The sequence below is a fragment of the Stenella coeruleoalba genome (genome assembly GCF_951394435.1).
Source record: "Stenella coeruleoalba genome assembly, chromosome: 16".
NCBI lineage: Eukaryota > Metazoa > Chordata > Mammalia > Artiodactyla > Delphinidae > Stenella > Stenella coeruleoalba.
Window position 1 is genome coordinate 24,958,245 of NC_137162.1, and position 26,680 is coordinate 24,984,924.

The window sequence follows — 26,680 nt, forward strand, 5'->3', positions numbered from 1 at the left end:
GGCATTTGGGACTTATTCATGGGGTTCAGATACGCTTGGGTTCCCAGAGCTGCTGGGAGAGGGCCCCCTGGTACCCAGCCAGCTCAGTGACTCCAAACAACTCCTCAGGAGCGACAGTTCCTGCCACTGTCCCTGAGAACCTTAAAGGGCCACCTCTGCCCCACCCACATCCCCCGAACATCAGCCAGGATGAACCCAGGGAAGCAGGTGGATTCACGCAAGGCAGCCTGAGCAGCCCAGATTTTCAAAAGCCATCCTCTACTAAGTTCCCAGCCCCAATGCTATTAATATTAGGCGTTAACCTAATACAGTGTTAACCCTGTGGACTTGTTTGGCTCTCTGCTGACGTGGATTAGGATGGGTTAGAGTGCAGCAGTTACAGGCGAGGCCAAGTCCCTCACGAGCCACGTGACTCTGGGCAAATTATTTAATCTCCCCGAGCCTCAGTTTCCTTATCTGTAAAATAGGGATAATAAAAGTACCACAAACTCATAGAGCTGGTGGCTGGCATCGAAGCATCATGAAGGATAAAAATATAGGAAACAGCGGGAGCTGGGCATCCTCGTGTATCTCCCCGCGTTAAGGCAGTAGATGGCCCACACGGATGCTCTTAGCCCCCCTCCCTTTTTGGGAACAGCTCTATTGAGATATAATTCTCATACCATACAACCAACCCATTTAAAGTATACATTTTAGTATATTCATAGAATTGTGCAACCACTACCACAGTCAATTTTAGAACATTTTTATTACCCCAAGCAGCAAGTATGCTTGAACCATCAGTTCCACCCTCCCTCCCCACACCCCCACTGGTCCCAAGCCCTTGGAAACCACTAATTTTCTTTCTATCCTTATGGATCTGCCTATTCTGGACATTTTATATAAATGGAACCATCAACGACGTGGTCTTTTGTGACTGGCTTTCTTTCACTAATATAACGTTTTCAAAGTTCATCCACCATCAGCCCTTTTGATGGCTGATAGCGTGAGCTTGACTCATTCCCTGCTGGCCCAGGAGCCCTGGGCACAAACCCTCACCGTGACTTTGGCAGGGCTGGCCTGCGGTCCTGAGTGCAGGTTCCACTGGGGCATTTCCTCTCTCTGCCCTTTGGAGCATGTAGATTTTTCTCTCCTCCTCTCCTGTTTTGAAACCGGCTGAGGCTGGATCTTGTAGGAAATGTTGAATGCGCCTGCAGTTTATTCCCATTACTTCCTCTGGCCTGGTCAGCAGCTTGGGGGCAGGGTGGAAACTGTGCAAAGTCTTTACTCATCTGTTCCCCCTGGACTCTGTTTCCGGGAGGGGATGGGGAGAGAGACAACAAAGCGTCTTTATTTGTTTTTAGTGTTGACTAACTTCCCAGCCCCCTTACCAAGTTCTGGTGAAAGTTGCTGGGTTCCTGGTCAGGCTCTCTTCCCTCGAGACACAGGGTCATGGGACTTCTCTTTTGGGGGCAGCCGATGGGGAAGTCGCCAAGTGTTTTGGAGTTCTTTGCGTGTGGAGTCAGACTGCATCTGTTTCTCCTCTAGCTGGAGCTGGACCAGTGCAAAACTGGGAATCCGTTAGGAGGCAAGTAACAAAATCCCATCTAAAACAATCTTAAACCATACGGAAATTTATCATCTTACTTTGAAGTAAGAAGTAGATAGAAAAAAATCATAATTAAAAAAAACTATGCTATTAATGAACATTTAGATTGTTTTCAACTTTTTTATTTTTGCCATTATAAACAGTGCTGCCCTAAACATCCCTATGTATGTATATATGGGCTACTATTTTTGTAGGATAAATTGTCAAAGCGACACTGATAGGTAAGAGTGTCTGGGGTTTGTTTTTAGTAGGTCAGTCCACATTTAATCCATTTTCCTATTCCGTCTGTGTCTAAATCCATACAATGAGAACTGATACTTCCAGTGAAGACCCTTGTGGATACCTGATATTTGTGAATCAATTTAGGAACACTGTATTATCTTGCATCCCCATCCTTCCCAATCTATGGCTGAGCATCAGGCTAAAGTAATGTGGGGGTTTTTTTGTTTGTTTGTTTGTTTTGCGGTACACAAGCCTCTCACTGTTGTGGCCTCTCCCACTGCGGAGCACAGGCTCCGGACGCGCAGGCTCAGCAGCCATGGCTCACGGGCCCAGCCGCTCTGCGGCATGTGGGATCTTCCCGGACCGGGGCACGAACCTGTGTCCCCTGCATTGGCAGGCGGACTCTCAACCACTGCACCACCAGGGAAGCCCTAAAGTAATGTTTAAAAGCAAAAGACACAACGTAAAGGACTTTTTGGTCAACAAGAGTATGTCATATATTCTATACCCTTGAGTATACTACTTAGCAGTTTTCTTCAAGAGATTATGTGATTCCCCGTTGGAACGCACAGGGTGAAATGTCTTAACAATGCCAAGTGTCGGTTAGACTATGAGGAAGTGGGGAACCTCATATGCTGCTGATGGAAGCACAGTCCTACCATGTGCCTGAGAAGGAAGAGAACTGGAATATTCTGTGAACTATGGCTACCACTTGGAATAATACAAATGCCCAGGAGAAGAAGATGGATAAATAAATATGGTATATTCATATGATGGAATTCTGTGCAGTTAAGGTGAATAAGATTTATAAGTTTCAACCTGGAATGATCCCCAAAACAATATTGAGTGAAAAAGGCAAGCAAGAGAATATTACCCATTATACCATTTATGTAAATATAATTTATCTAAATTTCATACTATTTCTATAAATTAAAAATTATTCACAAAATAATAGTGTATTATATATATATTTACATACGTTTGTGGAAAAAGTATAAAGACACAGACCGGAAGGATACACACAAAAAAATTCATGACACTGGCTGCTTCTGGATGGGGAGAGAGAAATGGGCCTGGGAGGAGAATAAGGGATTTAAACTTTATCCATAATGTTTCTGTTTCTCTTGTTTAAAAAATGATAGAATTTTAGCATTTATTTATTTTGAATGGAGTGTGGAAGGATTTGTTATATGTAACATGTAGTCTTCATTTGTTCATTCATTCATTCAGCAAAGATTTGTTAAATGCCTACTACATGCCTGGCATTGTTCTAGGTTTGAGACTATATGAGTACACAAAAACAGACAAAAATCCTTGTCCTGGGGAGTTTATATTCCGGTGAAATGTATTGATAAAAAAACAAAACAGGACTTCCCTGGTGGTCCAGTGGTTAAGACTTCACCTTCCAATGAAAGGGGTGCGAGTTTGATCCCTGGTTGGGGAGCTGAGATCCCACATGCCTCTCTGCCAGAAATCCAAAACATAAAACAGAAGCAATATTGTAACAAATTCAATAAAGACTTTAAAAATGGTCCACATAAAAAAAAATCTGAAAACAAAATTTCAAAGTAAAAAATGATACAATTCCCAAATTAAAAAGTAAGTTAATAAAAATTTTAAAAACTAATGTTTAAATGTTTGCATTCCTTCTTTATATGTTTATTTAATGATTTTGCAAATTTAGAGTAAAGCAGTAATTCATATCAATAAAAATTCGTTTTATATTTATTGAGATATATAAAAAGGAGGCTCAGGATGAGGTGCCTTGGTTCATTGGTACAGAAGTTGGGTCTAAATCTGAATTTAAAAAGGCAAGAAAGACAGAGGCATCTTAACATAGGTTTGATTCCAGCACAGAATTTGACCGAGTGACTCTTGAAATAGCAAAAGTAACAATTAGATGCAAATTAGCCCAGAGCCCACCACACTGGGTGAGCCCCGCCTGGGAGTAGAGCTTATCTGTTCAGTGCCTTGGGTGGGATTTATCATGTATTAGGAAGAGCAGAGCATCGAGCATGAAATGAATGCTTTACGGAGATACAGTAGCAGATGTGCACATGAGTGCGTGTGCATGTGTGTGTACCCATGAGCACATGTATATGTCTAATGGACTGTTTACTCTGTGCCCCGCACTGTTGAGGGCTTTCTGAGTGTTATCTCATTTAATCCTCACAACCCTGTGAGGTAGGTGCGTTAACTCATCCCCATCTTACCAAAGAGGAAAGAGACTTAGCCAGGGTGGCAGAGCCAGTGATTGGTGCACTGGGAATCAGAGTCAGGTGCCCTGGCCTCTGTAGCTTGTGCTCTTAATTTTAGGTTACTAGAGGGGGAACGAGAGAAAGACAGGTCCTCCCCGGGAGAGGCAGCGGTAGAGCAGCCGACAGATGATGGGGAGCCATGAGGAGACCAGAAGTGGGAACTTGGGGTGTGAAGAGAAACTGGGGTCTGGGGCTGGAACATCACGCTTGGGAGTTCAGACTTCCCTGCAAGCCGGAGAAGCCCCTGGAGGTGTTGCTTGACACGACCCAGTGTGTGTTTAAAGATGTAACCGCACACGTGGTGTGAAGGATTGATTGGACTCCAGAGACCGGAGGAACTGGAAGACCAGTTGGGAGGGGATGGCAGTGTGGTGTAGCCTCATCTGATGTGCGGGTCAGGCTCTCGAGCCAACAAGGAGGGTCAAAATTACCTTTGAACATCCCTTAAATTGCCCGTCCAGTTCAGTGTCGAGGGCACTTTGTACGCAATTTTGTGCAGAGTCAGAACCCCTGAACTAGAGTAAAAGAAACAAAAGGCAAATCAGTAGCCCTCGTTGGGCGTCCAGACCAGTCACCTGTAACGTAAGGCCGGTGGGAGGTGGCTGCAGGCTGTCCGCAAGGCTGACTCCATTCTGCTTTAAGATTAAGCCTCTATAACCTACAGCCTCTTTAGGGGATTTGTAGTCAGGAAGATGGACCCAGAGAGTGAAGGTAGCACCAGAGGGCTGTGATTCCACCGCAGCTGCTGGCTTCGTGGTCTTTCTGTGTCTTGGTTTTCCTTACTTTTCATCATTCCTCTTATCTCCTGGGATAATCCCTTTCCACTTCCTAAACAAAGGTGTTTCCCTAGCTTCTGTCCAGTTACTAAGCCTTGTGCTTCCATTTTCTTCTCTCCATACTCTTTGGTTCTGGACCTTCTTTTCCACTTAATCTGTGACCTCTGGGCAGATCTGTGTCCGCAGGAGGACCTTCTTCTGTCCCCAGCCAGCCAGCACCTTCTCACCAAGGTAAGTCTGTCCTCCGCCACCCACCTCATCCTACTCCCTGACTGCCCAGTATTTTAATTAATGGCACCCCCATTTTTCCAGTCCCCGGAGTCAAAATCTGGGAGTGACATTTGACTTCTCCTCCCCTGACTTCCATCTGGATTCTGTGATCTGCTGATGAGTGGTTCCCAGATCTGCCTGGGAAGCTGGTGAAGAATTTCTTCCTTTGGGATCACCCGCTACAAGCCCGGAGGCTGATTCAGTATTCAGGTAGCCTGGCACAAGGGCAGGACCCGAAGTTCATGTCTTTTTCAAAGCTCCACAGGAGCATCTGCTGATGAGCCAAGTGCTGGAACCACTGCCCTGGGTCTGCATCTGCCCCGTCCCATAGCTTCATTAGCCTTGCGCTTCCGTCTTGCACTCCTCTCTCTATCACCCTAATTCTAGGCCACACGGCAGCTTAGATGGGCTTCTGCAGGTCACTGCAGCCAGCCTAGACCAGAGCGGTCACCTTGCGGTCACCCAGCATCTCTCTCTGCACCTTTGCCCCAAAGCCATGTTCATTGCCTGGAACTTGCCCCCTCACCTACCGAAATCCTTTAAGGCTCATCTCAGATGTGTCTTCTAAAGGGCCTTCCAGGTCCACCTGAGACAGATGGGCTTCCTCCACTCCTAGCTTGTAATAATTACTGGTTTACATATTTCTTTCCTCTGCAGGATTAATTGAACAAGCGTATGTGAAGCACTGACCCAGACACTTAGGATGAGGAGGGACAGAGAGGGGCCCATCCTTAAGCTCCAGGGTACTTACCAGATGCTAAACTCCTTAGGACCAGGGCTCTGGCGGACCTGGAGTGTGCACTTCATCAATATTTGTTCATCCTGCCCTGTATCGTGCGTTTCCCTCCCCAAAGAGTAGGTCACATGCTGGGTTTTCTACCCTCAGGTGCAGCAAGTTAATCGTATTCTTCAGTTCATTGTACCTTATCACATTGCAAAGGCCTCCTCCTGCTTTATTTTTATTTTTCCCCTTCAATCCTAATCTTCACTCCTATCCCTTTTCCGCTTATGCATCCCCTCTAACCTGTTTAACATAAACCCATGTATCCTCAGAAAATAGGTTGTGCTGTTCGTGAGCGTGGTTCGTAATCTACATAAATGGTATTGTGCTATAGGTTTGGTTTGGTGATTTCCCTTTTTACTCAATACGGTGTTTGTAAGATCTATTTACGTTGTTGTATGAAGCCACTTTATTGCTTCTGACTGCAGCATGGTGTTCCATGCTGACATTTTACTTATTTGCTGCCCACTGTTACTGGGCCCTGAGGTTGCCTCCAACACTTTCTCCTGCAAACATTGCTGCAGAGTAACGTCCCTGTAGGCTGCAGCCCTTACAGTCTGCAGTGATTTCCCCAGTACGTGTACCAGGAGTGGGACCACTAGGGCACAGGGCTTATACAGACTGAGTTTAAGTAAATACTACCCTATTGCTTTTCAGAAGAGCTGTACAATTTATAAGCCTACGAGCAGTGAACCACGGTTCTCATCTCCCTACACCGTCACCAACACTTGGTGTTATCCAGAAGAGTAGGTCATTTTCCTCTCTCCTTTCCAGAGAGGGCCTTCTAGGCTGTTGGCATTTCTCCCCATGGACCAATCCAACCAAGATTGGAAGATGTAGTGAGTTTTAATGTCTTCATATTATTCCTTCCTGGCCCGTCTCCCTTGCCTGTAATGAAAGTTCTTTTTGTAATTCCCCACCCAGTTCTCACTAATGGGACCAGAAACCTAAAACCTTTCTCCATTATCTTAAAAACTCAGCCAGCTTTTCAAAGCTAAACCTCCTTTGTTTTTCAAGTTAATCTGAAATAAGCCCTTCTTATCTTGTTTTCCCCCTTTGCTCAGTGCCTCCAAGCCTCAACGGCCATTCTTGTGAATGCCCCAGAAATGGCCTCTGAAAGGTACTGCTTCACCTGTGTGTGCCCACGGTTGGAGGTGGGCTGCAGACCCTCCCCGGATGTTGCTGTCTTCACAGAAGCCAGGTTTGGGATTTAACTCTGTTTAAATGCCTGCAGCCTTGTTTGCAAACGGAAATGAGTTGGGTTTATTTGCTGGGGATAATTATAGGGAAAAGACTCCCTATCCAACTTCTGGCCTGAACGTTTCAATGGATAATTAATCATAACTGTTCTTTGACATCGTATCTCTTATTTTTTTTTTTGGCCACGCTGCACGGCTTGTGAGATCTTAGTTCCCCGACCTGGGATGGAACCTGGGCCCTCAGCAGTAAGAGTGCTGAGTCTTAACCACGGGACCACCAGGGAATTCCCTGTTCTGTGACATCTTAGGTCGCTGGGGTGGGCTATTACTGAACTCTTAAACCTTGACTGGTTCCAGCAGAGCATAAATGTGGCTTTAGGTCCTATGTTAGATATGCATTATATGCTTGCATGATTTCTCCAAGTACACTGTGAGGGTAGTGACTAGGGTCTTCCTTACCCTTCTACCTAAAGCCTGCCCCCCACTGCCCCTCCCCCCCGCCTTCCCCCTCCCCCCTCCCCCCCCCCCCCCCCCCCCGGCCACACTTTGCACTTAGCAAAGTAAATACTTGTTGGGTGGTTGACACAGGATTACATGTTAATCCATCTTTTTTTTTTTTTGCGGTACGCGGGCCTCTCACTGTTGTGGCCTCTCCCGTTGCGGAGCACAGGCTCCAGACACGCAGGCTCAGCGGCCATGGCTCACGGGCCCAGCCACTCCGCGGCATGTGGGATCTTCCTGGACCGGGGCACGAACCCGTGTCCCCTGCATCGGCAGGCGGACTCTCAACCACTGCGCCACCAGGGAAGCCCCTAGAAGAATCTTTTTATTTATTTAGGTATTTGTTATTTATTTTTGGCTGCGTTGGGTCTTAGTTGCTGAGCGCGGGCTTTCTCTAGTTGTGGCGAGCAGGGGCTGCTCTTCGTTGTGGTGCATGTGCTTCTCATTGCGGTGGCTTCTCTTGTTGCGGAGCACGGGCTCTAGGCCCATGGGCTTCAGTAGTCACGGCACGCGGGCTCAGTAGTTGTGGCTCACGGGCTTCGTTGCTCCGCGGCATGTGGGATCTTCCCTGACCAGGGCTCGAACCCGTGTCCCCTGCAATGGCAGGCGGATTCTTAACCACTGCGCCACCAGGGAAGTCCCTAATCCATCATTTTCAAAGTCTAGAACCAGACCTATTTAAAAAAACGAACAGAATCCTTCCTTTAAAAAGTGGCATTACCTCCTTAGCCTCACACGTGTTCATTTTAGCCTCATTTATTGCTCTTTGGAGTGGGGGGTCTTGGGGGAACGACTCTGAGAGCCTCTTAAACTTAAAAGAGGCATAATAAATTACACTCTTTAGAGAAGCTTGGATAGCTGCTTGTGTCCCAGAAGTGGGATGGGAGCACAACATTCTAGATGGTTCCTCTGCTCACACTCCCCGCCCCTCCCTGCCGCCTACAGGGCTTACCTCCCAGAGCAGTGTGCGGTACCCTACAGATCGCCGTTAAATAAACAGTCCCTTGAAAACACAACGTAAAAAGAAGTGCTGTCTATGTATTGCATCAGGAGAGCTAACTATTATGGAAAAGGCCAGATATTTCCACTGTGTTAAGAAAATAAGAACCCGGCAGCATGGAACGTCCCAGTCAGTGGGCAAAAGATGTGGAGACTTCAAAAGGAAGAAGAACTGTCAAGACAGCATGAGCGACAACGGGCCACTGCCTCGTTGAGAAAAGAAAGCGTGCTAGGGTGTGTGTGTGTGTGTGTGTGTGTGTGTGTGTGTGTGTGCGTTTCCATATGCAGCGGCAGAAGTCGCGACAGTGCCTTTCACCTGGGAAATAAATTAACGAACACACCAGTGTCTGTATCACGGCTCACCCGAGCAATGGGCCAACCGTGACTCGGCCTGGGGGTGAGGTTAGGAGGAGGGGGGCAGAAGTGCAGAACAGAAACAGTCTTTGTTCTCACAAGACCCAAAAGGCAGATTTGCAGGAAGAGACCCCTCCTCGTGGGTCTGAAATGAAGATGGACGCTCGAAGATAGTGCTGATGGCTCTAGCAGAGGCCCTGCCCTTGGGCTCTCAGCCAGGGAGGGCCCCCGACCCTGAAGCGGAATATCTGAGTGATGGGATTCCTGCTCGCTTCTCCAGCCCACCTCCCTTCGCCAGCTTGTGCTTGTGGAGCTGGGGGAACGCCGTAAGGCCAGGCGGCCTGACTTTAATTGGAAAGAGACCAGGAATCATCTTGCTTTTATTAAAAAGTTAGGCTGGGTTATCTCAGGGCCGCCCCCAGGGTGGGCGATCCTTCAAAGCTGACCAAGTTCTGAGCTGCTGGCCTGCCTACTTTAATGAGCTGGGGGAAGCTCATTTGAGGAGTGGCAGTAAAGTCGGTCACCGGACTTGCGACGTGAGAATGTTGTTCTTAAACCTGAGAATGTCGTCCCTGAATCATCGGGAAGAACTCCCAGGTGTGGAGAATGGGCTCTTGTTCCTTAGGCTGATTTGGGACCCGGCGCTCTCACTAGCTTCCCGGCTCCCTCTCCTGAGCACAGGCCTCCCCTCCCGGCCAGGTGTGGCCACCTGGATGAACCTGTCCACCTAGATGAACCTGTCCACCTGGATGACGATATGTCAGCTCAGCGGGCCCCTCCCTTCCTCGAAACGGAGAACCATAACATCTTGTTACAAAGACTTCCCTCCCTCCCTCCCCAGAGATGCCAGTACCCTGTGCCACCCTGCTGGGCCCTGCCCGGCTAATGATCACTGTCTCCGGCCCTTGTTGAATTCTATGCCAAGGACCGTATAAAACTCAGTACACACAGGCCTTCCTGTAAGCCTCACACCAGCCCTCTACAAAGGCAGAACTATTACTATCCACTCTTGTTAGCCCCATTTTACAGATGAAGAAACAGAGGCTCCAGCAGGCATAGGACTATTTGCCCGTGGTCACACGGACAGTACGTGGCAGGGCTGAAATTTACACCAAGGCCCATGCTTTTCAACACTGCCCTCTCTCTCTGAGGGCTGTGCAGAGGTGGCCAGGACACAGCCTTGCCCTCAAAAAACCTCACGGTTTAGGTGGAAAGAGAACACTTCCTCCTGTGGAAAGATAATTAGCTACCAAACACTGCAGGGGAGTTCTAGGGAGAGGCTGCAAGGCATTCAGGGTGCATACAACGTGCCAGGCTTTGTGCTATGGGCCTTGTGTCCATGACCTCGTTAATTTTCACAGCAACCCAGTGAGGTTCACTTTACAAACACAGGACCAAGGCTCAGAGAAGTGTTGTTACTTGCCCAACAACACACAGCTCATGGGTGGTGGATCTGGGCTCAAACTCACATGTTAATATTTTATAATAACTATAAACTGAGTATAACCTTAAAAAGTTATGAATCACCATTGTACACCTGTAACTTATATAATATTGTATAGCAACTATACTTCGATTTAAGAAACCTCACATGTTGAACTCCAAAGCACATTCTCTTTGCCTGATACTGTGGTAGAGACTCAGTTTTAGTAGGGTTGTCTGGGAGGGAAGGGAGATGGGAGGGGGTGAGCACCCCAGGCTGCGGAAGCAGAAGAGGAGGACCCGGGAACAGCAGGAATTCCACCAGCCCCTCCTGAGAGGGAGCCAGTGTCCCAGTCTTCATCACTGCCCCAAAGCCATGGCCCCTGGGTCACAGCTAATGATGTGTGGTGACCGCTGAGGGCCAAGTTTCCTCGGTTCCATGGAGGCGACGTCCCCTAACCATCCCTCCTCCACCTCGATTTCCCAGGGTAATTCATTAGTGTGGTCACCACAATGGGTGTGGACCTGTCAGGATAACAGATTATCTGAGGGACATCCTTGTTTGGAAGGAGATGGATTCATCCCTTGATCACGTCCGTGCTCTCTGCTTTTCCTCCCATCCTGCCCAAATGGAAACACACCTTTCCTTGGCTCCCAGCCCCCTCCAGGCAGTGTCTTCTAGTTCCCTACGGTGGGCCATGCAGAACCCTTGCACTGGTTCAGCCATGCTGGCCTTGAGAAAAGCAGGCCTGTGTCTGTTTTCTCATCTGCCCTTTCATTCATCAACAAGCATTTATTAGATGCCTACTGTGTGCCAGGCACCATGTCAGATGCTGCAGATTCCTGGTTGAATCAAAATGATTACAAGTCAGAAGAGGAGGGAGCTTCCAGACTGGCTGGGATGACCAACTTTAACCAGTCTTGTGTGTGGATGTGCAGCGATGGACTGAGATCAGGAAAGGAACAGGACACTCTGAAGCGTGAACAGGAGGCCTCTCTGTAAATTTGGAAGGAAGGAGAAGGGTGTTCCGAGCGGAGGGTAAAGGCTCAGTGGTGGGAGGGAGTGAGGTGTTTCAGGATCCTCACGACAACCCTGTGAAGGCAGTTCCCTGTTACCGTTGTGATACCCATTTTATAGGTAGTTAGGTGAGGCCCAGGAATGCCATTTTCTCCTAACCTAGGGCTGGACCTGGGTTGCTTCCAGGTTCTAAATTGTGCCTGGGGCACCAGAAGGGATTGGGCTCACTAAGAAGAAAATCCCAGCATTGGGAGGCAGTTCCACCCAAATCGTGGGTTCCTGTTTCCCAAGGCCGGCCGTGTTCCCAGTAGGTCTGAAGCTCTCTGATCACAGGAAGGAGGTGGAGAGTGCACTGAGGGCCTGGGATGGAGCGGGGGGTGGGGGGGTGGTTCTGGGCTCAGGCCAGAGAAAGGACAGAACCAAGTGGAGCCTTCTTTAGGGAAACCTGAGAGACAGCATCACACAGTGGAAAGAGAAGTTTTAGAGTTCAGCAGACATGGCCGGGCATCCGGGTTTCCATCTGTGTGACCTTAGGTGAGTCACGTGACCTCTTAGAGCCCAGGCGCCCTTGCTTGCAAAATGGGAGTGACGATGCCACTGACAGGACTTCATGCCTGAAATGCTCAGCCAGGAGCCCGGCACGTGGTGAGCACGGCACACGCAGGTGCCTTTATTAGCTAGAGTTCATGAAACACTGGATGTGCAAAAGAGATCAGTTTGTGATTTATTTAATTTACAGGAGGACTTCTTGTTTTATGAACAAAGTTGCTGACGACGCTTTTGTATAGGGAGTTCCTCTTATGGTTTGAAAAATAAAAGAATTTGTTATTTGCAACTGTGATTTATTGGGGAGCCCCCCTGTTCTCAGCTTCATACAGAACTGAGCTAAGTGTTGACCTGAAGGAGGGTCTCTAGGGGTGTGCCTCAGGGCTCTGTTCTCTGTCTCTGACCAAGAATGTTTGTCAATGACTTCAATGGGATTTTGAGGTCATCCTGATCACATAGGTGACACAGGGAGGAAGGAGAGTGTGTTAAGCAACAAACCAGCTTCCAGAAATGCCTTGGAGAAGATTGGGATTACCTAGGCATAAATGTAATGTGTTTTAATTCAAGGGACCAGTGGCCCAAGTGTTGGCAGCAGCAGGTTTGGTTTTTGTGGAAGCGAGAGTGTGATGTGTCAGGGTTTCGGTCGCTTGGGAGGTCAGCAGACGTCAGCAGTATGACTCTCCAACCCTGGGTATGGGTTCACAGAATTCACAGTTCTTAGACTGTGCTCAAACAGTCAGGGTTTAGAACGTTTAGAGGAGGGAGGTGGTAAGAATCTGCTTCTGTTCTGCCCTGTCAGTCTGTCTGCACCTGGGAGGCCCAGTGCATGCTGTCTGAGGGCAGAGTACACGGAGGACAGCGTGGTGGAGGAAGATGCAAGACTAGCCATGGGAGCAGCAAGAGGAAGTGGGGAGGTTGGCCTGGAGCAGAGGAGACGCCTGGAGAGGGGTCGTGCGAAATGCCCTCCTTCAGGAGAGGAGTTTGATCTGTGCTCTGTGGCCTCAGGGACGGAACTAGTGGATATGGACAGCAGTTAGCAGGAAGGAGATTCAGATCAGTAAAAGGAAGAACGTTCTGATGGTCAAAGATTGCACGGACTGCCTTGCGTGCAGCCTCCGCATTCGCCGCTGGACCTATGCAAGCACAGGGCAGGGCTCAGTGACCTTTCAGGTCCCCTTCTGGTTCTGAGAGTCCGATTCTCTAATTGGTTGACGCTGGCCCTTTCCAGCTGTGGTCAGAGCTCAGGGAACACGGCTCTTGTTCCTTCGGTTCCTCTGTTGAGACTCCCATTTGTGCCCGTGAAAGTGATGGTGTCAGGGCCTCAGGGCCTGGGGCTGGGAACAGGGTGGGTGGTCGTCCCCCACACTAGCAGCCTGTTCTCAGCCTCGCTGAATGTTCACTTGATACCCAGAACCTCCTCTAGAACCTGAGCACGTCTGGACCCAAGGTCACAGAGCCCATGGTGACCAAGCTGGACACTAACCCCAGCCTCTGACTCCAGGTCCCCTTCCCCTCGCACTTGACCCAGCCTATGCACTGGCAGCCTCCCCCAGCCGTGGAAAAGCCCAGAGAACAGAGAATGTTAGAAGCTGGGCGGGGGACACCAGCAGTCATATCCCAACTCTGCCCTTTTGCTTGTCTTCCCATTTCAAAGACAAGGAAACTGAGGCCCACAGGGGGTGAAATGCGTTGACCAAAGCCACTAACGGAACCAAACTCCACCCCTGCCCTCCCTGCCCTCAGCACCCGCTGGATGTCTCCTCTGTCTCTGCAGGGTACCGCAGAAGGAGGCGGGTGTCTGGTCCTTGAGGGTCAATGGGAGAGGGCCATAGTAGGCACATTCCACAAGGCTTCAGGTTTTCAAAATAGCCTGGCAGGCCTGTGAGCTTCCTCCTAGGGGCCAGGGAGTGGCCACCAGCTGGCAGGGGATAGCCTGGGGTAGCGGTCCCATGTAGAGGGTGGTGGTGTGGGTACTGAGATGCCTTTTCTCATCAGCAAGGAGTAAGGCCTTGGCAAGCTGACTGGCCTGACTTGGCTGTCCCAGCCCAGACCTGGCCCCTGCCCGCTGGCCCTTCTTCCCTCAGCTCAGCTGCTTCTGCAGACTCCTCCCTGCCTCCCATCCCCAAACTCCATCAACTTTCTAATAGTCCGTGAGTTGTAGTGTAAGGCCTGAGGCTGTCACAAGGTGGGGAAGAACACAGGGGCTGGAATCCAAGCCTAGTACATGCTGGCTGTGCGACCCTGGACAAGTCACTTACCCTCTCGGAACCTTAGCATCTTCTTCTGTAAGATGGGGACACTGCTCGTGCCCATTCCCAGGGTAGGTGTATGGGTCCCCTGAGCTTGTGTATATATGGCTGCCTCCAGCATAGAGCCTGCTTACTTGCTAGGGTGGCTCCTGTCCCTTCCTTGGGTGCCATGAAAGTTGCTGTGCTCTGTGACTTGGCTGACCGGAGCCAGGCTTTCAGTTCACTGGAAGGGAAGTGGTTAAAGCCAGACCAATAAAGGCAGAGTAAGGAATGACACCTTCTTAGACAAAGCCAGCACTGCCTTAAGGAGTATTTATGCAAAAGGATTGATTCTTCCATATCTTTCTCTTAACTTCTTTCATGGCATAACCTCCCTGTGGGCAAAACTAGAAGACTTGCTCTTGGGATAGTTGCAAACTATTTAATTCTGAGGATGTCCTGGAACAATTTGACGGATATTGCCCAAAACATCCTTGAACATAAAACTTGACACACTTCTGTGAGTTTATCCCCAGGATAAATTCCTGGCAGGGGAATTGGTGGGTCAAAGAATTTGCATTTCTCATTTTGATATATACTGGCAAATGGCCCTCCTAAAAGAATTCACATCCCTCCTACAGTGTGTGAGACATGTCTGTTTCCTCATACCTTCATCAGCACTGGGACCTACCAAACTTGAATGTTTTGCCAGTCAGCTAAAGAAAAAGAGTTCTAATTTTTTTTTTTTTTTTTTTTTGCGGTACGTGGGCCTCTCACTGTTGTGGCCTCTTCCGTTGCATAGCGCAGGCTCAGCGGCCATGGCTCACGGGCCCAGCCGCTTTGCGGCATGTGGGATCTTCCCCGACCGGGGCATGAACCCGTGTCCCCTGCATCGGCAGGCGGACTCTCAACCACTGCGCCACCAGGGAAGCCCCTGATTTCTTTTTTAATTGTGCATGAGTTTGAGTGTCTTTCCTAGGATGGATTGGTCACTTGTATTTCTTTTTTGGTAAATGCCTTTTTACATTCTTGGCCCATTAAACATTTTTCTGTTGGGTGGTTCAACTCATTAGTTTGGATTTAGAGGGTTGTTCTCCAGGCAGGTGGGTGGGGAGTCTCCAAGAGGGCTTGGTGGTGTTTAGATCACTTTCCTCTGGGGCTGTGAGTTGGAAGTGAGCTTCTTTGCTGCCTCCACCCAAGGGGCTGCTCTGGGCTTGCTCTGAGCTTCCTGGGGTTCTCATTAACAGGCACGAAAGTGCTCTTCCCCTCTTCATCCCAATGCCAGGCAGTACATCAGGGCAGAACTTGTGATTGGACCGCTGTGGGGGGGGACTTGATGTTGGACACACAGCTTCTGGGATTAGGGGAGTAGAGGGAAAGGCGGGATGCCAAGGAAGAAGCTACGTGTGTGTGTGCGCGCACATGCGCAGCTGTGAGAGAGAGAGAGAGAGTGTGTGTGTGTGTGTGTGTGTGTGTGTGTGTGCGCGCTTGCGTGCAGCTTTGAGAGAGCCCCAGGATTCCTGTGGGGGCTTGGGCTGCTAGGGGTTATATCTGTGTAGGAAGCATCCTATTAGAGAGTGTATTCCAAATAACAGATTTACTAAAGTTGCTTTTGTGCACAGTATGTAAGACACCCAGAAAAGGTCAGTTTTCTATTTCCCAGGATAAGTAGCTATCAAAATAAATAAGAAAGATGAAGTCAATAATAATATAACAATTATTGGAAGTCCAATAATTTTGGACTTCCCTGGTGGCGCAGTGGTTAAGAATCCGCCTGCCAATGCAAGGGACACGGGTCCGAGCCCTGGTCCGGGAAGATATCACATGCTGCGGAGTAACTACGCCCGTGAGCCACAACTACTGAGCCTGAGTGCCACCACTACTGAAGCCCGCGTGCCCTAGAACCCGTGCTCTGCAACAAGAGAAGCCACCACAGTGAGAAGCCTGTGCACCACAACAAAGAGTAGACCCCGCTCGCCGCAACTAGAGAAAGCCTGTGCACAGCAACGAAGACCCAACGCAGCCAAAAATAAATAAATAAATTTACTTATTTTTTAAAATAATAATAATAATATAACAATAACAGATTTACCACTTGTATTTGGAGCTGGCCACTGGCAGTTGTGCAGGTGGCACTGAGCCTTCTCTGGCACTGCCACTGGAGGAAGCCAGGAGGTAAAAGAGCGACCATACACACTGGGTGTTTACTGAGGGCCAGGCACGTGCTAAGCACTTTGCATACATTTTAGTCATCACTCAAACTGTCCAAGGCCTGTCCTCTTATTACCCTCAGTTTACAGGCAAGGAAATGGAGGCTCAAAGAAATGAGATAATTTGTCCACCAAATTTTCTTACACCACACAAGAGGCAAAGCTAGGATTTAGTACTGGAAGCTGTTGGACACCACCCATTGGACTTGCCTGTCTTTTCTTGCCAGCCTGACCCACCCTCGGTTAAAGCTGGAGGGAGATTCCACGTAGAGGTTGGAAGAGGACAAGCCCGCAGTGTTCTGGCCGAGCGTCCCAGCCCCCCGGCCCCCCTCTGCAGCCCAGCTGGCATCTCAGAAGACAGGGCTGGGAGGGGTGGGCCCTTATTTGGGGCTTTGGTGTGCGGCCTGGGAGGGCTGGAATCTATAGCTCACGCCTTTCCCTGCATGGGCCTGGGTGTGAGCTAGGGTGTTGGGGTGGGGGGCCTGCTCTCCGGGGGTGGGCTCTGGCCAAGTGAAACAGGCTGAGGTCACAGGGAGGGGGCAGCCCTCCCGGAGGGAATGCCTGGATGACGTGACTTTGGGGGCGCTGGGGGAGGAGGCCGGCTGTGTGTTTCTCGTCTCACCTCCATGCCTCGGCCAGATGGGAATCGGTGCGGGAAGCCGAGCCAGATGCAGCCTCTGGCAGTCTCCCCTGGCCGCGTGCGTGGCTCTCCTCCAGCCGGCTTGGCAGGCCTCTCCACCTCCTCCCCGAGGGGCCCAGGCAGCAAATGACGTCCTGCAGTTGGCTGTGGCAGAGCAGGGGTCTCCTCTGGCCACGCAGCTTGCAGAGGCAGGGAGAAGCGGGTCGGGGCCCAAAAGACGTGACCTGGTACCCCCTTCCCTCATCCCAAATGGCTCTGTCTTCTGAGCCAAGTTTGGGGGAGGGAGGGGAGGTTTATAAGGTTTGCTGTCAGATCTGGAGCCTGGGAGCTAAGAGAACATAAAACAAAGCCTCTGACTTCGACTGCTTTGTCCCTCTCCTTTTGCGAAGCTGCTTATGCTTTCTCTCCATTGACAGTCTCTAGGTGTCAGTCATTCTTTGCACTGTCCACCAGTGAGCAGCAAAGCACCCCGTGAACTGCCAGGACCTGGGGTCTACCTGCTCCCAACTCTGAGTTCTGTCCCAGTCATTCCATGTCATCCTGACTGTGGTCCATCTGGGCTCCCGGAAGCTTTGGGGCGGGATTTCTCAGTCTCCAAGTGTCCCTTCCCAGACCCCATTTCCCTGCCCCTGGCTCAGGGACCCCTCTGCTCCTCCGGGGCTCCTCCATCCTCATCTCTTCCTCCCTAGCTCCTTAGATCTCCCCACACCTGTCCTTCCGTCCTTCTCCAATCCCCAAACCATTCCAAGTTTCTCACCCAAAAAACATTTCAGCTTGCCCTCTGTTTCTCTGCCTTCCTCCCTTCCACTGCTCTCCTGCCCCCATCTTTCCTCCAGCCTCAGAGCCAGGGACTCTTCACTCATCTCCTGCCACTCACTGCCTTGGACTTCAGGCTGCAGCCACCCCACCTGTTCCTGGTTCTCTACCCAGCTCAGGCCATGGTACACCACCCCTCCCAGCTTTGGTCTGTGCCCTTTCTTCTGCTTAAGATTCCCTTCTGCCACCACCGCCCTTGCCCTCACCTCTTTGCTCAGCTTACCTTCTTCATCTTTCACCCTTCACCCCACCTTCAGGACCACCTCCTCCAGGAAGCTCTCTTGGCTTGGTGCCTCTCCTCTGTGTTCCCCCAGGGTCATGTACATTTCTCAGTCTAGCCTCCACAGCAAATTAGCCATTAGTGCCGCTCTTTCTCACAGTCTGGGAGCTTTCTGGGGCCAGGACGATATTTTATTTGACTTTGGGTTGCCAGTGTCTAGTGAGGAGCTTAGCACACAGTAAGCACTTGATACTTCCTTACAGGACTGAACAGCATTTTATCAGACAGAAACGACGTCTTTATTGAGGATCTACCACGTGTCCAATATCCTCAGGTATTATAGGGAAAACAAGGGAAATCAGGATAAAACACTTGCTTTCCAGGAGTTTGTGACCCTGTTGAGGGCAGATCTGGGAACAGGTTTGGGGAATGGCCGCATATGAAATTGGCAATCTGGGTCTCTGGTGCTGAAGTGGACGCTGTAGCTACGGGGTGCTCTTAAGAGTTTTGGAAAAGGGGGAGAAGACTGTGGGCAGAGGGGCTATGAGGCCTGGAGGGGGGCAAGGGCTGGGTGGGATCAGATGAAAGGAGGCTGGGCCAAACTCCGGGGTCAGGACCGTGAGCAAACGGAGAAACATGTTTCTAGAGAAGGTGAGCAGATTCACCCAGTTCTGCAATTACTCTCTGTGGGCGCTTCCAGCGTCGAAGTTTAAGTGCAGTTTCCTTGTTCTGGAAGCCAAACAGGAGCTGATGGCGTTCCCAGTTTTGCTGCTTGACTGGGAAAGTTTTACTGCGCGCCAGGCTCTGCTGGGGCCAGTGAACTCTCCAGGCAAGGAGAGGAGGATGTTTCCGGCTTTGGGTCTTCTAGTCATCATTGGAAGACAACTCGGTCTCTTCTTGCTGAGCCTGGGAAACCAGGTGCATTTTAAACTAGGCTTTCTCCTTAATCAGCCAGGTACACCTACTATGTGCCAGGGTTGGTGATCTGCACCATGGGGGTCACAGAGGCCCAGGATTCGTTTCCTCCAAGACTAATGGATGTGACATGACCCCTACCTACACAAGCCTGCTGTGTACCAGATGAAGGGGCAGAAGGAGCACCAGGGCTGAGGCAGTCCAAGGAGGCTTCTAGGAGACGGTGGGTCTTGATTGAACCTTGGAGAAATTAGACAGGCTGAAAAGTTAGAGAGATGGAGCCTTTTCTGGAAAAATCTTCTTAACTGAGAGTGACATCTGTTCCGTTCAAATATTTTCAAAACTGCTTTATTGAGATATAATTCACATACCATACAATTTACCCATTTAAAGCATACAATTCAGTGGTTTTCAGTATATTCCCAGATAATGGGTAACCGTCACCACAGTCAACTTCAGAACATTTTCACCATCCCCAGAAGTAACCCCGTTAGCAGTTGCTCCCCATTTCCCCCAGTGTTGCCACCCCCAGCCCTCAGCAACCACTACTCTAGTTCTGTCTCTAGAGATTTGTCTATTCTGGGAATTTTGTATAAATGGAATAATGTAATATGTGGTCTTTTGTGTCTGGCTTCTTTCACTTAGCGTGACGTTTTCAAGGTTCATCCATGTTGTAGCATGTACTGGTACTTGATTCCTTTTATTACTAAATAATATTTCATCATGTGGCTATTAGAGCACACATCATATCCTCAGGTATTATAGGGAACACAAGGGAAGTCAGGATAAAACACTTGCTTTCAAGGGGTTTGTGACCCTGTTGAGGGCAGATCTGGGAACAGGTTCGGGGAATGGCCACATGAAATTGGCAATCTGGGTCTCTGGTGCTGAAGTGGACGCTGTAGCTACGGGGTGCCCTTAAGAGTTTTGGAAAAGGGGAACAAAATTACATCATTTTGTTTATCCATTCATTAGTTGCAGAACATTTGGGTTGTTTCCACTTTGGGGTTATTATGTAATATATATATATATAATATTTTGTAATTCAGTGCTGCTGTGAACATTCACATAGAAGTTTTGGTGTGGACGTGAGTTTTCATTTCTCTTGGGTAGATACTTTGGAATACAATTGCTGGGTCATATGGTAACTCTATGTTTAACCATTTGAGGAACTGCCAGACTGTTTTCCAAAGCAGCTGCACTATTTTACATTCCCACCAGCAATGTATGGAGGTTTTAATTTCCCTACATCCTTGCCAACACTTACTATTATCTGTCTGTTTGACTATAGCCATCCTAGTGGATGTGAAATGGTACTTCATTATAGTTTTGATTTGCATTTCCCTGATGGCTAACGCTGTTGAGCATCTCTTCTTGTGCTTATTGGCCATTTGTATATCTTCTTTGGAGAAAAGTCTATTTGGATCCTTTGCCCGTTTTTAAGTTGTGTTATTTGTCTTTTAGAGTTAAAAGAGTTGTTTATATATTCTAGATACAAGTCCCTTATCATATATATGGATTGGAAATATTTTCTCCCATTCTGTAGACTGTCTTTTCACTTTCTTGCTGGTGTCTTTTGAAGCACAAAAGTATTTAATCTTGATGAAGTCCAATTTATCTATTTTTTTTTATTGCTGTAATTTTAGTGTCATATCTTAGAAACCATTGATTAGTCCAAGGTCATAAAGATTTGCACCTATGTTTTCTTCTAAGGCTTTTATAGTTTTATCACTCACATTGAGGTATTTGATCCATTTGGGGTTAATTTTTGTATATGATGTGAGGTAGGGCTCCTTTGCAATTTTGGACGGAGTCACACTGAGATCCCACCCCCCCCCCCCCCAGCTGGTGAGTACTTTGCTCTTTGCATTTAGATCTCAGCTCAAACATTTTCTCCGGAGAGAAGTCTTACCTGACCATCTGTCTGAACTAGCCACCTCCCCTGCAGTTAGTTTTGGTCACTGCGCTCCATTTTATTGGACCATCAGAAACAATTATATGTGTGTCTGATGCTCCATGAAGACAGACTGTCTGGCTCACTGCTGGTGTGTCCAGCACCTAGTGCAGAGCCTGACACTCAGCTGGTTCTCAGGATGATTTTTTGTGAGTGGAAGACTTTTTGGTAAAGGAGCTGTATTCCCAGTGTATTTTGCTAACTTTCTAAGTGTTTCTGGCCTCCTGCAGTTGGAAGTTAGAGGGCTGAGTGGAAATGGGTTTCCCAGCAATATCACAGCAGACAGGTGGTCACTCATCTCCTGCCCTGATGGTCCCATTACTTCACAGGACAGCCCCTTCCATCCTTGGGCAGCTCTGGTTGACAAGTTCTTCCTGACTTTGGGCAAGACCTGCTTTTCCATCATTTACACTCACTGTCCGCCACCTTCCTTTGGGTACAACTGGAGCTGGCCCTCCCATACTGTTAGTCCTTTAAATATTTGAAACCAGCTGTTGTGTGTCTCTTAAATGCCTTCTCTGGGTTCAGCACCTCTAATTCTTTCCGCTCTTCCTCCTGGAGGTGAAAAGGGCTGGACTTTGACCCCTGAGTCACTGATAGAGGCCCCATGGAGGTGGGGACAGCCACAGGCTACCGAAGAAAGTGAAGGCACAGCCACAGCTCACAACAAGTGAACCCCCGTCTCCTTGTTTTCTTTTCCCCATTTGAGCTGGTGAATTCCAAAACTGGAGGCAGAATTTTGAGAAAAAGCACTGAATACAAATTCCCTAACTGGACCTCTTGAAGGCAGAGCTGACTCTTACTAGCACAAATTACACTATAATACTGCTTTCTACTTAAAGAGTAGTTTTTTCAGCTAGTCCAGTGGTCTTTTTGGTATTGGTCCACCTTGAGTGGTTCTCAACCTGTAACAACCTGCAGACTTACCTGGGAGCTCTGAAAACTACCAATGTCCACTCCAACTTCCTGGATTCTAATTTAAATGGTATACAGTAGGGTTGGCAGGCAGTATTTTTTTAATATATAAATTTATTTACCTATTTTTGGCTGCGTTGGGTCTTTGTTGCTGCGAGCAGGCTTTCTCTCTAGTTGCTGCGAGCAGGGGCTATTCTTTGTTGCCGCGCACGGGCTCTAGGTGCACAGGCTTCAGTAGTTGTAGTACGCGGGCTCTAGAGTGCAGGCTCAGTATTTGCGGCACATGGGCTTAGTTGCTCCGCGGCATGTGGGATCTTCCCGGACCAGGGCTTGAACCTCTGTCCCCTGCATTGGCAGGCAGATTCTTAACCACTGCGCCACCAGGGAAGTCCCAGCAGACAGTATTTTTAAAGCACTCCAGGTGATGGTATATGTAGACAGTGTTGCAGACCTTGGCTTCAAGAGCTCAACATTGAACTTGAAATCCCCTACCTACCCAAGAATGAAGACATATTGGATGTTGGCAGAATATCTAGGAGCTGGCGCTAGCCAAGGGACAGGCTAAAAGAACACAATTGTTTTGTAAGATGGAAATCTTATTTAAAATTTTGAAAGCCAGGGCTTCCCTGGTGGCTCAGTGGTTAAGCCAATGCAGGGGACATGGGTTCAAGCCCTGGTCTGGGAAGATCCTACATGCCGTGGAGCAACTAAGCCTGTGCGCCACAACTACTGAGCCTGCGCTCTAGAGCCCGCAAGCTACAACTACTGAGCCCGTGTGCCACAACTACTGAAGCCCGCGCACCTAGAGCCCGTGCTCTGCAGCAAGAGAAGCTGCCGCAATGAGAAGCTCGCGCACCACAACGAAGAGTAGCCCCCGCTCGCCGCAACTAGAGAAAGCCCGCGCACAGCAATGAAGACCCAATGCAGCCAAAAGTAAATAAATAAAAATAGATACATTAAAGAAATAAAAAATGTTTAAAAAAATAAATTCTGAAAGCCAAACATAGTCCAAAGAAATAAAATAATTGAGAAATGTATAAAGTGAAACTTCGATTTCTCCTTAACCCAAGTAACCACGATTATCAGTTTGTTACATTTTTCCAGATATGTAAAATGTACATGTATGTGCTCATGCACAAACCCCCATACACACCTCCCCCGAAATCTAACTGTATTGTATACATACTGTTTTGTAATCTGTTTTATTCTTTTCTCGATATACTGTGAACATTTTCCCTTAATGACACAGAAAGAGCCCCCTTATCTTTAACAGGTGTAGAATCATAATTTATTTGACCATTTTTTAAATCGATAGACAGTCAACATTCCTCATTTTTTGCTGTTCCAAACAGCACTGCATGAACATCTTTATGTATATAAACACACACACACACACACACACACACACACACACACATCCACACACTTGGGTGGATAAATTCTTAGAGGTAAAATTGCTGAGTCAAAGGGAATGCTGGTTTGGGGCAGATATTACCAAAATGCTCTCCAAAAAGATTGTTCCAGTCTACCCCGTGCAACAAAATTCCTAGTGACAGCAATTCTCCTTGTGTCAAAAGTCGAGCTTTGCTGAGCACAGCAGAGAGGAAGGTGTGAGTGTGTCAGATGGCGGGGAGGAAAAGGTGGGGTCACTTCCCCTGCAGGCTGTGTGTGAAGGAGGCCGCTGGCCTCTGGCCTTGCCTGCCTGCTGTGTTTCCCAGGAAGAGGAAACCAAGCTGTGTGTGTTAACCTTTGCCTTGCTCCCCAGGGTGTGACAGGGGAACGGGGCATGGTCACAGGATGTGTGTGTCCAGGTCAGCAGGCCTGGGTCAGTCATTGATTTGGGAGTGTGTGGGGCTAGAATCCTTCTTTCCAACCCTTTCCTAGATCCTCTGGGCTGCGTCCAAGCCCCTTGGAAGCCCAGGAGCGTGATCCTTTCTGTGGTTTGGGAGAGGATACGTTTGTTTAAGGTTTCCAGGACTCTAGCTCCTGAATGTCAATATGCATGTAGAGTTTTTCTCAATTTGCACAGTTGGGAGAGCCTCCTTCCTCTGGCCTGGACACCCTGCCACCCTCTCTGGGCTCCTGGGCATTACCCAAGACATCCATGCCCACCAATTGCTGGGCCTCTCCATTAGAGCACCTGCTGAGTCAAGGTGGTCAGACACATTTTCTCTGATAAGCTGGCTTGGGAACAGAGGGAGGTGGCAGGGCTGGAGGGAGGGAGGTACAAAGGTTCAACCACATGCCCTCAGGTACTCTAGAGAGCGAGCAGTGGGGACCACACCCAGAGCCCTAGAAACCACAATGCCTTCCTTTCTTGACTCTGGGCTCATTGGTGTCTCCAGGAAATTCTAGGGAAGAGGCTAAAACTCCAAGAGCGCAGAAGACTGCGCTAGGCACTTTGAAGGGTATGGCGGGGAAGAGAGGTGACGTTTATTGAGCAGCTACAGTGTCCCAGGCTCCGTGGTTGTGCTTTGCTTGTGTTCTCATTAATCTTCACAGTGAAGCAGGTGTTACCACCCCCATTTTATAGATGGCGAGTGGAGGCTCAGAGAGAGTAACAACTTTTCATGTAGTCAATCGGATTTTTTTTTTTTTTTGCCACACCAAGAGACATGCGGGATCTTAGTTCCCCCACCAGGGATTGAACCCATGCCCCCTGCAGTGGAAGGGCGGAGTCTTAACCACTGGACCGCCAAGGAAGTCCCTAGCCAATCAGATTGATTCTAAACTGTGCAAAATAGAGTGCTGGTCCCCATAGAGGGCTCCTTACCCCCTGCCTCAAGGTGGCCTCAGTACTGACTGATGGGTCACCTACACGTGGAGCAGCCATCTGACAGAGCAAATCCTTGTGACAGGGGCTCTGCCTGGCTCCAGGCAGTCTGGTGTAGTTATCAGAGGACGAAGTGGTTGGGCTACGGCAGTCAACACTGCATTTGAACTTGAGCTCCATCACCTGCCACGGGACCTCAGGTAGATCAGTTATTTCTTGAGGTCTCTTCATTTGTCAACTGGAGACAATAACACTTTCCTCACAGAATCAATGTAAGGATTAAGTGAGATCATCTGGATAAAGTGCTTAGCAAGGCCTGGAATGCAATAAGTGATCAATAAACAGACGTGGCTATTATTTTTGTTCCTAATGAAACCACTAGTTCCTGCATTTAAGAAAAAGGTTTGTAGAAAACTGGCTCTTCCTGCTGTTTCTGTCCTAGTTCTGGTGACTAAGGGCAGAGCTTCGACATCTGAATCTTTTTTAAGGTCCACATAGGGTTTGTAAATCCTGGGAGCTCCTACTTTGCACACTCATTTCCTGTCCAGGAAACGAAAAAAAAAAGAAGAAAAAAAGCCTCCGACCCCGAGGGGCTTGCTGCAGCCCGTCCATCCTTTCAGCGGGGCGCTCCTGAGGATGGCCATTGTTTCCCAGCCCTGGGCAGCACAGTTATTTTTGCTCTTCAACTTTCCCAGGCCAGGCTTGTTATTAGTAGTGGGATGTGTGTGTCTGTGTGGGTGTGTGTGTGTGTGTGTGTGTGTGTGTGTGTGTGTGTGTTACCCTGCCCATCTGTGTCCCTGTTTCTCATATCCTGCTCCCCTCCTACTCCTATTCCTGGTGTCATGATCCAAGTCTCAGGACAAATGGAAAGAAGTCAGTTCACCACCCCCCCCCTTCCTGAGTATCTAAATAGCAAAGGTTCACTGGGCGCTTCCCATGTGCCAGGCCCTGTGCTGGGCGCCCCCATGTGCTTCATCACATTTAACGGGAAGATCCCTTTATAAACCACACTTTGCAGCTAAGGAGACCCTGACTCAGAAAGGCTAAGACACATGCCCAAGCCCACACAGCAGAGAAATGTTGAAGCTAAAATTTAAATCCACCAAATGCTTTCAAAGCCGTCTTCCTCCTCCATGATGCCAATGCTGCCTGTGGTCCTTCCTGAGCCTCACTTTTTGGCATCTCATCACTCCATCTTATACTGTTTCCCTACTTGGTTTGTCAGTGTGAGTCTGGCTGCCACAGCTGAGCTGTAAGGGCCTGGAGGTCGGGGACTTTGCCTCATCTTTAGAGTGGCACAAAACCAGGCACCAGGCAAGCACTCACTCGACATTAGCTGGTTACTTCGTTCCTTCACTTACTTAGGGGACATTAAATGAGTGCGTCTTAGGTGTAAAGTGTCTTGCTGGGCGTTAGGATGCCATAATCTGCCTTCAGGGAGCTTGTGTTCTAATGGGGAGATGCAGGGTTAGATCACAAATCCTCACAACAGCCCCACAGTGAAGTAACCACAGTTATCCCCATCTTGCAGAGGAATAAATGGAGGCAACAGCAATATGGACACTTCCTCCAAACCCTCTTGCCTATGCATTGCCCTCAAAATTAACTAAACAATCGAGGCCCATGATTCATGCAAACGATGGCAGGCCCTGAGTGTGATGAGTACCGACCAAACACTCTTGAAGGTGTTTGATACAGTTTAAGAGCCTGCTGAGTATCCCCTCCTCCAAATCCCCTTAAAAGCCCTTTTTCCAAATGCAAATCAAAACCACAATGAGGTATCACTTCACACCTGTCAGAATGGCTATTATCAAAAAGACAACAAATAAGTGTTGGCGAGGATGTGGAGAAACAGGAACACCTCATGCCTCATTGGTGGGGAGGTAAATTGGTGCAGCCACTTTGGAAAGCAGTGTGGAGGTTCCTCAAAAAATTAAAAATAGAGCTACCATATGATCCAGCAATTCCACTTCCGGGTATTTATCTGAAGAAAACGAAAACAGTAATTAGAAAAGATACATGCACCCTTATGTTCATTGCAGCATTATTTACAATAGCCAAGATAGGGAAGCAAC

General features: G+C 48.6%; 1 protein-coding gene across 5 annotated transcripts in view; it reads left to right on the forward strand.

The window, feature by feature from the left end:
* Positions 1 to 26,680, forward strand: part of SH3PXD2A (SH3 and PX domains 2A) — a 243,186-nt gene that overhangs the window by 19,313 nt on the left and 197,193 nt on the right. Inside the window, exon 2 of one of the 5 annotated variants that reach the window (XM_079901012.1) lies at positions 6,960 to 7,096. The exons of the other annotated variants lie outside the window; for them this stretch is intronic. The gene's annotated coding sequence lies outside the window, so the exon portion shown is untranslated. The remainder of the gene's footprint in view (positions 1 to 6,959; positions 7,097 to 26,680) is intronic. 5 annotated transcript variants of the gene reach the window in all.